This window comes from Haemaphysalis longicornis, unplaced genomic scaffold (genome assembly GCF_048455015.1).
Source record: "Haemaphysalis longicornis isolate Haplotype H1 unplaced genomic scaffold, Haemaphysalis longicornis Haplotype H1 scaffold_3, whole genome shotgun sequence".
NCBI classification, from domain to species: Eukaryota; Metazoa; Arthropoda; class Arachnida; order Ixodida; family Ixodidae; genus Haemaphysalis; species Haemaphysalis longicornis.
In genome coordinates, this window is record NW_027526335.1 from 71415895 (window position 1) to 71428361 (window position 12467).

Genomic DNA, 12467 nt, shown 5'->3' on the forward strand with positions numbered 1-12467 from the left:
CAGCGAGATGCAACGATGCTAGGATGCTCCACTGGAGCGTTTTAAGCACGGTAGGCGATTTGGTATTCAGTATACTGCATTTACGGTGATTATCTTTCCTTAGATCTCGACTACTTTTTGGCGCGGTTTACTCGTTTAGATAAGGGCCGCACTGGCGGTCCATGTCTGCTTTGGTGTAAAGCCCTGCGTCAGTTCCTTGCTTTTATAATGGAAGCTAATGCCGGTTACTCATATTGACTTGAACGTGTATGGTGCCATAATTACCTATCCATAATTTGTCTATTCGTTAAAGCTTTTCATTCTTCGGTTTATCACATAATTTTTCAGCCTGAAGATGAACGCATAATTACTTGGCCGTTCTTTTACATATTTAGATGAAATTACTAAGCAAGACTGTTATTGAATCCAGCTGAGAACAGGCCCGCACTAATATGCGTGCTTACCAGACACATCTCTACTTGGTTGCGCTAAACACCATCGACAACTGAGGCTCCGAGTAAAATTGAAGTGACGTACCGTCGATTTACAAGGCTTTTATCAGAAGTAGTTGGTGAGTCAGTTTGGGTTTCAAAGAAGTGCTTCAAAGGAAAACGCAAAGTTTATGCAGTTGGGTTTGGTGCTAACTTGGATGTAAATGACGTGAGGGAACATAACTCGGAACTAAATTATATTAATATTACCTTTGGTCGGCATGCTTGACTTAAAGTTTCCGGTGGGGTGGTAAGCCAACGAAGCCGATGAGTGGTCCAAGCCGTAGGAACAAAACTGCTTTATTTTTCGGAAGTGGAGCGGGCAGTAAACTCGGTGAAAGTTGGTTTACTTACGTATCCCAGGTGCTCAGAACCACGCATTTCTATTGAATACCCCATTACCATATCAAGCGCCGTCATAGTCGAGTTCTCCACACTTCTCCGAGTTCTCCACACTCCGTGAAAAGGTGCCGGTGGAGAAAGCGAGAAGAAACTGTATTCTGGCAACTCAAATCGTAGCCCTGAAGTACAGGACGCGGAGCGGTGGGCGAGGCAAGAATCCGAAGAGGCACGCAGGGCACACAACCGCGGCGTGCCTCACATGAGGCTGGAGGACAGCCTCGAAAGCAGAGGCTGCGCAGTGCCGTGGATCTTTGGGATTACCATATTCAATATGCTTGCGGTCATCACTAACTTGGTAGAGGAGCCGAGAGTTGGTGGCGGTACCCGCGTACGTGCCTGAATAAGCGGCGAACACAGAAAACGCTACGGAGGGGGCAGGTGAACGAACACGCGCACGCCAGCGTCGAAGGGTCGACGCCGTAAATGACCTGCATGTTAGAGCGCCATCCTCCGCTCATTGCTCGCCAGTGGCACCGGTTTGATTGCGTCTCGATCCTCTGGCGACTAATTCCGGTGGCCGGTCGAGGTTTCAAGTGGAAGTGATTTGTTTTCTGCGTTGTGACGGTTCTTTCTTATTTTTCCTGTCTCCAACGGTAACCTAGAAAAGATGTCGACCTCGCCTTCTACTTTTGTCGCTGCCGCGGTCGGCCTCCCGCTATTGACACATTTTTGGCGCCACCAATCTGTGTGTCTCTTATTTTCGCCGTAGCGGAGGGGGGATCTACTGACCCAATTTGGGCGTCAAATTATCTATTGTCGTGCCGTGCCTGCCTTCCCCTAATGTTTGACACATTATCGACGCACGTGTCGAAGAACTTGATGTGTGTGTGTGCGGCTGGCCTACGAAATGTCAGTGAAATGCCACTTCTGCTTCCGCTTCCAAGGTTTTCTGAGCGGCGAGCTGAAAACATAGCTCTTCCTGCAGAGAGTGATTCTTTTATGTAAGACACCCGAGTAAATAAGGGAAAAGTTACTGAAACAAATTTGAACTTAGAATAATTTTCGTTTCAGATGTTGTTACTATAAAACAGTGGTGAATACTTTTGACCACAAAAAGACGATGTAGACTTAAAACAAAACTATAACTAACCCACCTTTATCTAATAGAATGACAGTTGTTGAAACTTCGATATTTTGCAACGTAATGTTCTTTATTTGCTTTAAAAAACGTAGTACAACCTAATAAAATTTTACTTTCCCTTTGTCGTATACAATGCATTTTGAGCTAAACTAACCGGACGTAATACGAAGCTATGCAAGCAGACCTATGGGGTTTCGTACCATCATAGTTTACCCTTACATCCCCTAGTCTGAGGAATGCCTTATCTGATTTGAAGGTTATGGTTAATCACCCTTGATCAAGGTATCTCAAGTACCTCAGTAACCAGCCTACCTCAATAATCAATACCAAATGCAGCATGCACTTGGCGTTGATTAACCTGTAATGGAGGCTGAATTTGTAATGGCTTCCACTAGCTTGAGAAAGAATAGGTCTACAGAGATGTGCTACTTGCAAGCACAGCCCGTTAATGGCGGTATTGAGTTAATTTTTCATTGCCTGGTACACATATTTAATATTTTCTGAGCATATGGAGCGTTTTGTCGTAACATGCAGTATGCAAAAATTACAAGTATAAGCGCCTGTTCCGCCTACAGCGCCGCTTGTGAGACTTCCTTGAACGCGCGTCGTCCATACAATGAAAAAATAAACAAAATAATCAGCCCGGGCTGTCAAAGAAGGTTGAGTTCTAGTAAGAATAACGTAAGATTCACACCTAAAGTGTGGAAAGCCGAGAGGCAATCATGTACCGTCCAGTCATTTTATTGTCTAATGAGTGGTGTCTGTTTACGTTGCTTCGTCGCCGGTTTGGTTACGCAAACGGGATGCCTCTACGACACGTGGCCGCTTCACCTCTCGGCTGCAGGTACTGGGTGCCGAAGAAACCGAGTGTAGCGTCGAATCTGACAAAATACGAATGCATTTCTGGGCTCCTGAGTGAGCAGAGGATGCAGAGGAATTTTGTAACCCTTACGCCATGCCACGTGCTTTAAGAAGCTTCCCAAGTGATGTTGTGACAGCGTTTCATCAATCCGGTGAGTGAAAACTCATGCAGGTACATAAGCATAGTGGTACTCCAAAAATATCTGAGGGGACGAGAAATATGATTCTTTCCTAAAGGAAGAGGGTGGTGTGTTTCGATTCATAGAGGGCAAAGTGCATGGTAAAGAAATGCCTCTGGGGCACAAATCGAATTGTCGTACTCCTTGGCGTAGATAAGAAGCAGCGTGCAGTCTCTTCCAAGACAATTGTTAAAGGTAACCTGGACGGGGATGATAAGATTATGTTTCAAAACTTTATTCGTTGCATTAGATGTTTTTAAATAGTGGCAAAGGTATGCTCTCGACAGCTGAAAGACGCATGACTTGCTTCCGGATGAGAATGCCCCTTTCTTTTGGTGCGCCACAAGTATTTGCCACTTTCAGGAGTTCGAAAAATTTGTGAAATATAGGGAAACGAGGAAGAATCATTTTAATACATTCAGTTGCAATCTGAAGGAGCTCTAGCATTCTTTGACGCATATTTTATCTCAGATCATCCGCGCAATAAAAGGTAATCTCAAGACCAATACGTGTAATAAGAATTTTGTTGTAATCAGTAGTGGCAGGACGGTCGTAATTACCACAGTTATGTATGTGCTTGCCTGTTCGGTGTCAGGGGAAAACCCTCTTTGGGAACTTTTATGAGTGAACCACACTTTTATTCCACTAACAATAAAAGCACCATTAGCCAGAAATGCGGCTTCTCGCATAGCCGTCATTGAAATATAAACAGAGAAATGGCCGACAGCGCCTACGGATTAAAATCAACGAAAAAAATCGGCCATGTTTAGCAATTCTAAACCTAGTTGTCACGAGGAAATGGAAAGGCTATGCACAGAGTGTTTTGCGAAAGTTTGCCTTGGTTTGAGATTTCGGAGCCTGATGTCTAGGTAGGCTTACCGGATGGCTGCATTCATCCTTTCGCTTTCCCTGAAGGGGATCAAGAGCAGGCGAAGCAGCCTTTTCTTCCTCGCCTGGTCACGTGGTATCGGAGCGGTGAGTCTGCGAGTGAGCGAAGCGATAATAAAACAAGACATAGAAACGTGTGTTAGAAACACGTACTGTAGTTTGCCTACCGGTATAATTTCAGAATTCTTATAACTGAAGTGGCAAATCCCGTTCGGGTAATTGCGAATATGTAGAGCTCCTAAGGGCAAAGAAGGTGAAAACCAACCACCTGTATTGATACGCGCCAATAACCTAAAGCTGGGGGTCAAGTTCAAATAAGAGAAGTAAAAGACGCAATAAAATAATGACTACGACGATTGTAGTGAGAGGATACAATCGTACCACGGGGGGCTAGAAGGGTATTTGAGCACGCTCATTATAAAAGTAAAAACATGTTCCCTCTAGAAGCGCATACGTAGGGCTAACCGTGGTCATGGGTCAACTGTTTAATTCATAGCAACAGAGAGTACAAAACAACACAAAGCGAAAAGGACCGAAAAGGTGATAATAGGAGGACACGATTCATCGTAGGTTCCCTACGCAATCTCCTGCTGTACGCATGTTCTGTTGACAACATGGCAGTCTTCTTCATATCATAATAGAGTGCAAGCACAAGCACAACCTTTCCCTTCTCCCTCTTCTGTTCCACTTCCCCACCCTTAACGGTCGAAGAACATGGTGACCAGCAGAGATATGCACTTCCTTATACTTTTCAAATGTCAAACGAATCTTCTTTCTCTCACTACGCCTAACTAGCATGACCAGCATGTATTTGGATCTCAGTTTTAACCTTGAACACTGAATGCTAGTTTGATGTTGTTGCCTTAAACATATGTGTGAGACTTGACTTCCTGTTGTTACATATTTTGCTCCTGTGCATTTCACGACATGAGAAAAAAGTAAGTGTTGTGTAGGTTTGGTTCAGTTAGCGGCGAAGGAGTTTAAGGTTTTAAATCGGTGAATGAGTTTAAGGTTTTAACTGTTTTGGTAAAAGCGTCCGCGCGAGTATGCACACAAATTTGAATATCGGTTCTGCTCTGCTAAATGTATTTCGGGCCTAACGAAAATTGTTGCACTCACAGTCGGCAATCTGGTTATCGGTTCTGCTCTGCTAAATGTATTTCGGGCCTAACGAAAATTGTTGCACTCACAGTCGGCAATCTGGTTATCGGTTCTGCTCTGCTAAATGTATTTCGGGCCTAACGAAAATTGTTGCACTCACAGTCGGCAATCTGGTTATCGGTTCTGCTCTGCAAAATGTATTTCGGGCCTAACAAGTGCTGCAACGCATGTCCCCTCCGACCACAACGTGCTTGGAGTAAGTGGCCTAGAGCCAATGTCCAAAGAAGGCCAGCAAGGAAACCAGTCTTGTGCGTCAGTCGCACACAGCTGTCCATCAAAATACGGTTCCGCAGTCTGGAAGAAGAAGAAACAGAGGCGACAGAGACAATAAATATTTAGTGAGTGTAAGTGCTAATGGCAGGCACTTTCCCGGTGGAGGGCATCCTTATTCCGGGACACCCAGGCTGCAACTTGCCGTTCAGGCCCTCTTCACCAGTTCTTGCTGGTGCCCAAGATCCGGATCGGCCACACGAGCCATCCAATACTCAAAAGATAGGAAGGAGATAGGGGGTAGGTTTGGAGTTTGTTGGCACTCCCATACGCGGGGGTACATGGTGCCGGGCGTGGGACAGAATGTGGGTGGGGTAGGAGGGTAGCAAGCTGGGCTAATTGGAAAGACATTCTTGGGTGAAACCAGCGTGAGCTTCAACAGAAACGAAGGAAGTCGAACACAAGGACAGCCGCTGGTCTAACATTTAAAGTTTAATATAAAAAATGGCGAATATAAACACTTAACTGAAAGAATAAAAACAATAAAAACGCTGCGAATGAGCGAAAGAAGTTTACAGAAGTCACGGTGAAAAGACACCTAGATATACACCGATATAGGTATAAAATTGAAGCGGCTTGGGACTAAATCTGGAGCTTGTTAAATATCGTCATCAAGGAGCTTGAAGACGACGAGCAAGACGACTGATCCTTCGTGTAAGCACCTTCTACTTCCACTTCCTCATTAAACGTTTTATGTTCCATGCCGTCCCTGGTCTCGCTAGTCTGACCCGGGCGACTCAACCAAACCTTTCGAAGAAAATGGTAAGACCACCCCCGTGCCTTGTGTTTTAAGGAGCAAACATGCGCAATTAGGTGGAGATACTGGTCTTGATGATATCTGTGTTATGTTGTAACCTATATGCTGGAGATTTACACAATAAGTGTATTCTAACATTATGAGCACAAATATGCGGCGAGTGTTCATCTGTGTGGTGAAAATCAGATTAGTGCAACATGCTAAGGAAAGTTTGACTTCCACCTTTGGATGGATGTCGAACATTCCTTCGCAGAAACTTACTCAACCTTGGAGAAATTTCCTTTAAATTCTGATCGATTAGTGCAACATGTTATGTCATTTTGTTTCGGAAAATTTTTATTTAGGTACCTATGAAATGCTCCAATACGTTTTATCCCGTAGCAGACGAGAGGACTAAGACGATAGCTACAGATGCAATTGTGCTACTAGCTGGCTCCAATTATTATTGGGAGTTTCTTACTGGTCGAACACATCAACTTGAAAGTAGACTGATGGCAGTCGGACAACTTTAGGTTGGATAGTGCAAGGTCCTTCGGAGAAAAGTAAAATAAGAATAACGCAAACCAAATCAGTAGGGGTGTGCGAATATTCGAAACTTCGAATATTCGATTCGAATTTTTTGGTATTCGATTCGATTCGAACGGCACTTTTATTTTTCGAAAAATTCGAACCATCCAAAACTAAAAAAAAAAATTCAGGACGTGACTCAACAGCAAAGTCGCGAAGCATATACACGGCGAACGATACGTGCTTTCGCAGACTGTATCGGTGTTTATTCGTGGTTACAGTGAAATCTCGATTATACGATTCTGGGTGATACGAATTTCCGAAAAGTTTCGACGAAATTGCATTGTTCGCAATGTGAAAAATTTCGGCTGTACGAACGGACCTGCGCGGCCCGGCGGGTACGAACGAGCAGGCGAGGCCACCCGACTGCCGATCGAGCAAGTGACGGCTCTCTCTCCCCTGTTTGTCACTCTTTCTCCAGAAATGGCCGGGCTGTTGTTTTCTGCTTGCGAAAACGCGCCGCGCACGCCCCACGCGCGCTGACACCGCCGCGAAACCGCCCGCACGCTGCGCGCGGCGCGGCGCGGCGCGGCCGGCGGCGGCAACATGGCGTCGGCTCCGGCCGTGAAGTGGCGCGGGAACTGGAGCGCCCGCTTTTAACCACTCTTTAAAATAAGGCTCAAGGGAGACACGAAGTTGCTTGTGCGGTAAACGAGCTGATAATGCATGCGAAAACGGTACTACAAAACATCATCCCCACCGCTAGTGAAAGCGCCCATGAAATATTTGTGGGGGTGCTAAGCCTAACCATCTCCGGCGGAGCCAAGCCGGCTGTCTCGATCGCTTCGCAAGTCGTCAGGCTCCTCCATTCTGCCGCGCGCGTCGTGCGTCATTTCCTGACCGAGGTAGGCGCGGGCGCGAAATCGTCGATGCGGGCGTGAAAATACAGCGTGCGCAAAGCCGAGGTGAGCGATATCGCGTGCAAAAACGCACCATGCGGTTCACGCTTGACTGTTGCGGCGTGTAGCGAGCTTGGGCCACTTGGGCATCGTGAGTGAGGAGATGAGCGCGAAGCTTTCCGTGCTCCAGAAAGGACTGCTTTGCGACATGGGGGTTAAAAAAAGCAGAAAAATTCAAGAATTTCCTGACGCGAAAGCAAGAAAAGAAATAAACGAAAACTTTTTTTCAGCGCTCAATTTTTTGGTCTGTGTTGGTTCATACGAAATTCGAATGATACGAATATTTTTCGCGGTCCCGCAAGATTAGTATCATCGAGATTTTACTGTATCAGCGCGCGGTAATGTGTACGGATGCCGGCCACTAGTGTCTCAAGTGAGTGGCTGTTTTCGGTATCTGGTAGAGTCGTGACGAGCAGGAGCTCACTGCTACCCGAACATGTCGAGCAGTTAACCTTTATTCATGATAACATTTAAGTGAGTGCAGGCCTTAACCTGTTGAGTGCAATGGTACTGTGCAATTCCTAATTTTACTTTATGGGATTTGTTGTGCAGTTTTTGTGTTTCTAGATGGTGAAAACTTTAATTTTACAAAAAACAATAAGTATTCGTATTCGAAAAATATTCGAAAAATATTCGATTCGATTCGAACTTTGTTTTCATTATTCGTATTCGCTTCGAAATTAAAAAATTGATATTCGCACACCCCTACAAATCAGTCATTGTTCTGAAAGTTGAAGCTCCGGAAACAAAACTTCAACAAGACCTACAGACGTTCTGGAGCCTGAAATCATTTGGCATCACAAAACCCAGTTGCAATACTGAAGAAAGCGAAATCACACAATAATTAGACCCGAAGATAGAGCAGCGAAATGCTCGTTATCAAGTAAGATTGCCGTGGAAGGAGAGCGTTAATCTGGAGACCAACAAGGAAAACGCAATGAAAAGACTATTAAAACTGAAGAAAAGTTTAAAGACGAACGAAGCCACGCTGTGTCGCGATGACCACGCGATCTCCGTATATCTGACATTGGGAGTCACGAAAGAGGTTCAAGAATCATCGGAACCTCTCGCTGGGATATGTGACTACATGCCACATCACGCGGTTATTCGCGATGACAGAGCCACGACAAAAGTTCGTGTAGTATTTGACGCCTCTTAACACCCGCAGAAGGGCCCATCGTTAAACAACATGGAGGCAGGACCTGACTTCAATGAATACATGCTGTCATTGCTCCTCAATTTTCTCAAAGAAAAGGTGGCCCTAGTAAGAGATGTAGAAAAATTCCGCGCATTTCCCGGGGGGGGGGGGGAAGAATGTGGAAGTGCGAATGCACGAGTTGAATTTGCGCGGTTCGGTAATGTTCGCGAAAGAGAGATCACACACATACACACAACTACAAAGAAAGAAAGATGCATTTATTCACAGACACCTATTTGTGTTGTCGTTGTACTTGATTGCTAGAGCGGATCTCAGCTTTGAAATGTCGTGTCAGTACTCCTTTAAGCAGGTGCATTAGCCCTTCTCACGCCCGATTCTTGGCCAATTCCCCACGTGGGTATGTGCCATGTCAGCGGTCAGGCAGCGCGCGCCCATCTCCCCCCGTTGCCAAGGAAGACGAGGAGATTCCTGGCCAATCCCCCACGTGGGTATGTGCCATGTCAGCGGCCAGGCTGCGCGCGCCCATCTCCACGTGCTGCGGACATCGCCGGTGGACGCAGGTTCAGGGTCGCTTAAGAAGTGCATTGCACTTAAAAGGCGTTCCTACAAATTTCTATACTTGAAGAAGACAGCGATGCCGTGAGATTTTTATGGTGAAAGCACGACGCTGAGGGAAACCTGCTGAACGAGATGCAAACCTGGCGCATGACTACAGTCACATTCAGCACAACAGCAAGCACGTTTTTTCTTGGTGCAACAATCAAGTTCACAAATAACCAATGCCTCCACTACCGGCAGACAGTGTCAAGGAATCGTTACCGTTTCAAGTGACCGGGCTTGACTTCGCAGGTACGCTTTATGCGAAGTACAAAGACGAGATTATAAGGCAATACATGGTAGTTTTCACCTGTGCGGTAACGAGAGGAGTGCAGTAAAGGTGACCAACGATATGACCACGGGCAGTTTTTTGTGTGAATTCAGGTGGTTGACCGCCCGACGGGATATCCCTGCCATAATCTACTAGGACAGCGCAAGAACATTTAAAAGAGCTGAGAAGAACATCAACAGACTGCTCGAAACTATCAGGCAGGAACAAGAGAATGATTACTGTAGTGTTCAAAAAATAGTGGGACGCAATAGCCGAGTGTGCCCCGTGGTGGGGAGGTTTTTATGAGCGCCTAATTGGAAGCCAGAAGACGTCGATGAGAAAAATATTATCAAGAAAGACAACTTCAGTGGAGGAGCTACGAACAGTTGTCGCCGAAGTTGAAGGAGCTCTCAACAATCGCCCTTTGACTTACGTGTATAGCGAGCCCGATGAGCCCATGCCACTAACGCAAGCAGACATAATCGCCGGCCGGACGGCGACAGCTACACGAAGGACAAGTGAAGGCACACAGAGTAGATGTTGAAGAGGAATGCAGAAGTTGATGCCGACTCATCAGAGCTTGGTGGAAAAGATGGCATCAAGAGTACATAAAATACATAGGAGCAACTGTCAAGGCCAATACACGCCACACTAAACCACTGTTCATAGGAGATGTGGTGGTAATTGAAGACCGGGGCCCAAAGACGTTTCGGAAAATGTGCCGAATTGAGATACCCTACCCTGGACGCGACGGAGTGACAAGGGCTTGCCACCTTCGGACGGGGAACAAAACATTTCTCAGAAGATCGGCGAATCACATCTATCGTTTGGAGGGCTGCTTCAAATGACCCGCCAAAGCGCAGCGCAATGCAAGTTGGCCGGCCGGGAGCTAGTTAAAAATCATCATCAAGGAGCTTGAATACGAAGAGCAAGAAGACCGATCCTTCGCACGCACGCGTACCACTTCTACTTCTTCATTAAACTATCTCTGTCCCATGCCGTCTCTGCTCTTGCTCGTCTGAACAAATGGTACTGTGAACAACGTAGACGACGTATGCTGGTTGATTTGGATATACGGCTGCGTCGCTGCAATTTGTTGGGTTACTTCTATACTTGGCATTCACGGTTTTAGCTCTTGTTGTGAACCGGATAATTGTGTCGGGCTGTCGGTAGAACTGGAATGTGCTGTCGAATCTGTAATGGAACACTTGTCTTTTTGTCTTGAATGGGTAGCGTTGCATATCCTAGCTGCCTTAAAATAGTCCTTCCTGTGGAAGGTACATCAGTCATTCAAGCTGAAAGGGGCACTGTGCTTCCTCTATCTCCTCCCACATATTATGTATTCCCAGTTGGTGCAACTTTCTCGTTGATGTCTGCGATGGTAGGTAGTCCTAAGGCGGTCTTGTAAGCTTGTCAAATTATAGTATTCAATCTGGTATTCTCGCTTGTTTTGAAGGGCAAGATACGGCGTGCCAATCCGACCCTGCTGATGAGCAGTGCTTGCATCATCCGCAGGGTATCCGACTAGCAAGCCAAACCCAATGTATGAGATGCATTAGCTGGCTGAGGGTTCGGTTCATAGGGGCATTCGTATGCAGTCCTGAGCCATTTTTAGGGATCACAAGGCCTAAAATACGCAGATGGGGCAGACTGGGAACTGGTTTGCCCTGTATTCTGTGCTCTGGCTCAGGGATGCTTTTCTTCCTCTTCGTACATTTCCCAGAAAAAAACTGTAAGCGGAGCTAATTTCTCTGGGACGGAATGTAGGCCTCGGGCTAGAAGGTATTCATGTGCCTTGTTGATGGCTAATTGAAGGGAGTCTTGTTGCTCCCCTATTGATCTCGTGGGGATCTAAAGGGTCAAGTCGTCCGCGTAAAGTGCATGCCGGAGATGCGGGGTGTCATTGAGTATCCGAGGGAGATTCTTCGATGCTATATTGAACAGAAACGTTGATATCACTGAACCTTCTGGAGTGTCCTTTCGTATTGTTTTAAATGTTCTTGAACAGAACTGGCCTATTCAGGTGGTGAGTGGCAGTGCGTCCTGTCAGGAAAGCCGCAACAGAGGTATATAGCCTTTGTCCACAGTCAATTGATGCTAGTCTACGCCGAATGGCTTGGTGGTTGACATTATCAAAGGCACCTTTGATATGCATTTTTTGTGCGAATTGGTAACCCTCTTTGTTTTTGTTTTTAAATTGGAGCAGGATATCTTGTATGGATAGACGAGGGCGGAATCCATACCTGCTTGATGGGAAGTGCCCATTATCTTTGATATGCGGGGAAAGGCGATTTTGTACCAGTGGTTCTTATAACTTCCCACACAAGATTGTATGGGAAATGGGTCGCAGATTTGCTGGGGGTAGTTGCTTACCGGCTTTTGGTATCAAATTAATGTCGACGTGTTTTCACTGGGATGAGAGCTTTCCGGCAATACAATGTTCGTTTATGCATTCTAATAGAGCCTCAAACGCGATGGTTTCCAAATTTAGTAGCAGCTTGTTTCGAATGTTGTCCTTCCCTGGTATGGTATTTCCGGTTAAGTTTTGGACTGCTGCTTTAATTTCTGGCATTGTGAATGGAGCGTCCGTTCTGTAATCGGGCCACATATATGTACGGTTCATGAGGAAGTGGTGTCTTGTCACTTGTGTCTTACCACGGTTTCGTTAATTCTTCCGTGAGATCTTCTTTGTGCCTTGATAATTGTGAATGAGGCGTTTCAGTTGATGCGATGTGGCTGATTTACTTTCCTTGCTACTCACTCGGCAGCGAAAAAGATGCCAGGATCGACGAGTTCATAGGGTACCCTGGAGTTTCGTGTAAAATTGGAACCAATTTTGTTGTCTGAGCTTTCTTGCATAATCGGTGGCTTCCTGGATCATTTGAGCGATAAAGAGACCGAGCTT